Raw genomic sequence first — 6,070 nt, forward strand, 5'->3', positions numbered from 1 at the left:
TTTAATACGACGTTTTATGCTCGACCATATTTCTAACTTGAAATTATTCATGAGTATTCATGCTATTCTTAACTGAGGTGCGGAACTGACCTTGTGCAATACCTCGTAAATTGTGAGATGTGCGCAGACGCGAAAGTATTGATTTTTTTTTTCGGGAATCAAATTCCGACATTGATCTTGATATAATCTACAGAGTAAAATAAACATTAATCTTGATATAACCTTGAAATTGAATTAGACATTGAAAAACGAAATGACAAATTGAATTTATTTGAATATTATTTACAATTAACGCTAATTATTATAGTAACGGAATTGACTTTATTTCAAATATAGGTGATTTATTGATTTAATGTTGTCTTTCGATTGCATATCCGAGAATAATCGATACTTGCGCTTTCATATTGCTACAATGGTATTTTCTGATCGGTGGAACACCTGAACTTTAATGAATAGGTGTACTTTAATGAGGTCCATTAAAGGGCTGCTACCAGGTGTATAATTACCACATTTAGGCATGGTCGAGCAAAAATATATTATTTATTAAGGAATGCAGTTGAAAGAGCATGATATTGTAAACATGAGTTTCAGCAATAAAATAAAAGAGAGAGAAGATAAAAAGTTAACAAGTTTATGAGTTATGAGAGAAACGCTTCATCACTGCACAGTTAACTACCACAATTTTAATTTTGAAAAAAAAAATATATATATAAGTATTTTTTAATTCGTAATTTTTTTTTTAATATAGCAGAAGGACGATGTTTTTTCACCTACCAATTTTCATTATTGTACAAGATACAGTAATGGAGGAAAAAAATGTTGAGTATTTCCAAAAATGTTACTGCTGTAAGCTGTACTTATCCCCTTAAAATTCAAAACGCTGAAGAGACTGTAGCATATGCTATAAAATATATACAGATGGAAGCAAAACAGGCGAAAAGATGGGAGCTGCAGCAAACATTTTTCAACAGTAATCTTACTAGAGGTTTTGATTTATCTAGAGAAAATCAAAACTCGAGTGGGATTTAATTGACTATTACACGATTAGAAGAAAGTATATAAAGATTAGAAGTAACGAAGTACTCCAATACAATAAAATATTAACAGACTTAAGAAAATGCAAAACTGTCTTCAATTTGAACCATACCAACATTACAAATATTACGCTAGTAGATGGCAGTAGTGTGTTATGGTTAGCTGTTTTTGTTATCAGTTGTGCCAACTATGGAATCTTCATTCAACTCTGTGGACGGTTACTGGTCAAGAAGACTTTGTTGATTCAGTTTCATTTTTATTAAAACATTTGCATTTCACTTCAATTATCCGGATCCCAGTAATCAACGTCACTTGACAGATGATTTTCAATAAATCTTAGCATTAAACAATTTCTGATACGTGACTATCCATAATATCATATAGCAGAAGCTATAACATAACCTAACTAATATAAACAAATGTTAGAAAAGTTTTAATTAGGGATGATGAAATAAACAAGAAACGTTTTAATTAACAATGATGAAATAAAAAATAAACATGAATAATTTTAAGAGGAACAATTACTGAAAGTACAATTTTCAAATTTGAATGTTTTAGTGGTTGGTGGTTCAGTTGATGTTATATTGGACGTGTGCGTAAAAGAAGTGAACTCGTTGATGTACATGGTGTATCCCTCAACTTATTCAGGATTTCCGAATGGTGCTCTTCATTTATTTGTAAATAGGGTTTTAGGGAAGATGCATAGCTATGACCAGTGATCTTTATGAATTTTTGTTCTTGAAAGCCAATGCGAGTCATATTTGAAACTGCTGTGCATCGACTGGAGTGGTTTGTAATGTTCCGTTCTTTGACGTCCAGACCAGTGCAGTTTAAAATTTTGGCAAACAGAGAAACAAATGCTAGGGTAGTGATAAAAATAAACAAATGCTAGGGACGCGATAAAATTAAACAAATGCTAGGGACGCGATACAAATATGCGATAAGCAGCCATGATTGGTTGAAATACGTCCTTTCGTATCGTTTTATTGGTCAAAAGTAGTATGACGTAGTTAAAGTGTTATAGTCAAAATAAAACTCCTTTTAAATAACTGAAATATAAGCTTAATAGAAACTCCTCAAATAATCAATTGGAGCAAATAGCGAACCTGAAAGCTCTACAGGAGCACAAGCTGAACGGGATAAAGTAGCATTATACAAAAATAGTAAAATAACGCTTTCATTATTAAACAACAACTCTAAACACACCGCCTTAATAGAAAAGATGCATAATACCATAAAATCCTCCAGCAAAACCAGTGAATAATGTACTTTAGCTGGATTAAAGCACACGTAGCAACCGCTGGCAACGAGATGGCCGATAGACTGGCAAAATAAGCTGTAGAAGAGGAAGAATCTGAAATAGCTTATAGCAGAATGGCGAAATCCACGATCGCAACAGAAATAGAACTACAGCACTAACAGGACAGATGGAACAATACAACGAAAGAGGCAATGCGTAAATCTTTCTTCCCTCAATTAATGATAGGCTGAAACTGAAATTTTCCAGAACACCTGAACTCATTGCCATGGTGACAGGTCATGGTAAAACTAGATCTATCTGCACAGATTCTATACCACGGAAGATCCAATGTGCATATGGGTTATTCCATATGAAATCGATCATTAAAAAACCTCGCATTTTTATGCTCTAATTTTTTCCCTACTTATACAAGGTGCTGAGGGGAGTGCATTTAAAAAATATACTATCGAAAATCGGACGGTTTTCGTGTTATTGAGTGACAAATTTAACAAGCCTCTTTCAGCGCTCAGAACTCTGGAACTATTTACTGCAGAACATTGAACGAGAGCTTATTTTGAAGCTGACATTTGGTAGGTTATGTCAAAAAGTGATCCTTATTTTTATTGTACACAGAGAGACAGATAATCTGATTTTACTTACTTTTAGGCTTTTTGCCAATTTGTAAAAATGTAAAAAAAAATATTGAGAAAAAAAAACCTTGCATTATTAAGAGGGATTCGGCATTGTTTGCTTAGTGATACGGCAATAAGTTTCGAGGGTATTAAATAGATTATTTTCACACGCCTAGACTTGAACGGCGCAGTACCACACGCATTGGCCGAGAGCTGAAGATAAGCGAGCGTTGGGGGTCATTTTCTCCTGTGTTTATGAAAACCTGTGATAAAGCTAGCACAGCCATGACTGCTAGACGACACATCACGTGTTTGTCTCCTGGCCTTGCTTACCTCGGCTATCTCCCGTCTCACAGTCAGCTGGTTAGTTCACGCGCGTACTATTTATTTTCTTCATTTGATACTTTCAATATTTTAACATACCATCAGTAAAAAATATGTGTTTATTTGTACTTTCAATGCGGAATCTAACTATATATTTTAAAAATATTTTTTCCTAGGCAAAGGCGTCTTAATGAGGAAAAATCTAAATTTCTCCATTTCCATAAAAAGTAAGAAAGTGTGTTTATATGTCAATATAAACTTTAATTTCTCAGCATCAAAATAAACCATGATTTTGATCACTGGGTGAAAGGGTTTCGGAGCCACAACAGTTTAAAGTTGCTAATTTTATGAAAATACGATAAATTTAAATATTTTTAATTTAAACACTATGAAGTTCTGACGCCTCAAACTTTGCACAAAGCACTGTATCGCAGTTCTCTACGTACAAAAAAGTTTTATTGTATTTGGAAATTGTAAGGTCAATTTTCTCTACATTTCGGTCGATTTGAGATGGAATAGCTCCTATGTAACACCGGACCAAAGACAGTCAGCCACCTCATATACAAATGTACAGGTGTGAAGCAACAAAGACAGATATTAACATCAGAAATAAGAAAGAAAGGAGGCAATTGGCAACTAACTACCCACAAACTTACAATGTTTCGATTGTGCAAACCATTAAAATTAAGTTGCAGTCTTGTCATGATATGCTCCATTATTTACATTCACATTAGGCCTACTGTACCGCCACTTATGCAGTGAGCGGCAGACATTTGAATTCCCTCCGTACAAGCCTACATTTCTCGATAAATTCAGTGTGACAAAAATGCGAAGCCTGGTTATTAGTAAGTAGCGCGGCCACTTGTCATGTGGTTAGCATGTCGCAGACATTCCTTAATCCTCCTTCTGCCAAGAGGGTGTAATAGAATTACCCCTGTGAAGATTTTTCAATATTATTTGCATTGTTTTTAATATTTATTTTTGAAATTCCTTGTATTTATACGTCTACTAATATTTTGAAATATGAATAACACAAATAGTTATTTTACTTTAAGAAGTTGTCCGCAGGATTGAAGTAGGGTGATCTTGTTACTCCAATGTGATGAAAATTACAGGATTTGAAATTCAATTTGTGGCTTAATTTTGTATATGTTGATTTTGTCTCCTAAATTATTTTATTTTCTGTTATTTCTATCATTATATGACTTGAGGCTTTCCCGGCGTTTGATGTAGAATAACTCTTCTCGGGTTCTCAGCCAGGTGAGTTGGAGATTAGCTTCCAAGCTTTCGACGGCTAGCTCTGCCATCTTCTTCAGGGACGAAGTGATGTGGGACCACAAAGATCCAGAACTTGCTGAGACCAGTTAAGGACGACCTTGGTCTCAGGACACCTGGTGTCTACAGAATACTTTGTGAGTGTGGGAAATGCTACATCGGGCAGACGGGACGCACCATTATGGCACGCTGCAAGGAACATCAACGCAGCATAAGACTATATTATCCTGATAAGTCTGCAGTAGCCCAACACAGCCTAGAAACTGGCCACAAGATAGATTTCAGCGCCACCACCATCTTGGACAAGACATCAGGTTACTGGGACTTAGTTATCAAGGAAGCCATCGAAATCCAGCTAGATGGCAATAATTTCAACAGAGACGGGGGTCTACAGCTGAGTACGGCATGGAAACCTGCCATCAATACGCTTAGACCACCAGCACACGGCAGACAGTCGGGACCAGCAAGTAGCTCCGGAATGGCTGACGTGTCCACCAACCAGAATGCGCCTGGCGGTCGGGACTAGGAACTAGCTCCTGATTGGCCCGCAGCGGGAAGCCCTACTTTTGCATATATACCGGCTAGACGTGGTCCCACATCACTTCGTCCCTGAAGAAGATGGCAGAGCTAGCCGTCGAAAGCTTGGAAGCTAATCTCCAACTCACCTGGCTGAGAACCCGAGAAGAGTTATTCTATTTCTATCATTATTCTATTGTTTTTTATATTATTATGTGTATCATAACCTTTGCTTTAATTTGTTTTTATATCTGTCTATTATGGAGATTCTCAAAGTGATTTTGTTACAAATAATTATTAGCAGAGCCTTTTTCCGAGATGTTCACTGTGGTACAGATGTTATTCCAATATTTCAATCAAGATATTTTCTTAGATTTATATTTTTATTTATTTATTTTTAGAATTTTCAACAACTTTTTAAAGATTTTATTTTATTATAAGAAATGCCTTGGAGATGTTCATGGTTTTATAGATGGTATTTGAATATTTAAATATCAACAAATATCTAAAAAAAAAAAATCCAATTTCATTTATAGTACTACGTGCCAAACCGTAGGCTATAGAAACGAGTAATTTGCCTTGATGTGTTTTTGCATGCGTGTGTAACTAATTATAGCCAATAATGGCAATAATAAACACAATTAATAAAAAATACAATTAATAATAAATTAATAATAATACTAATAACACTAGTAAAAGGTAAATGGTAAAGGTATCCCCGTAACATGCCATGAAGGCACTTGGGGGGCATGGAGGTAGAGCCCCATGCTTTCCATGACCTCGGCACTAGAATGAGGTTGTGTGGTCGGCACCACGCTCTGACCGCCTTTTACCCCCGGGAAAGACCCGGTACTCAATTTTATAGGAGGCTGAGTGAACCTCGGGGCCGTTCTGAAAGTTTGATAACGAGAAAAAATCCTGTCACCACCTGGGATCGAACCCCGGACGTTTCAGTCCGTAGCCAGCTGCTCTACGAACTGAGCTACCTAATAATAATAATAATAATAATAATAATAATAATAATAATAATAATAATAATAATAATAAC

This window comes from Periplaneta americana, chromosome 13 (assembly GCF_040183065.1).
Source record: "Periplaneta americana isolate PAMFEO1 chromosome 13, P.americana_PAMFEO1_priV1, whole genome shotgun sequence".
NCBI classification, from domain to species: domain Eukaryota; kingdom Metazoa; phylum Arthropoda; class Insecta; order Blattodea; family Blattidae; genus Periplaneta; species Periplaneta americana.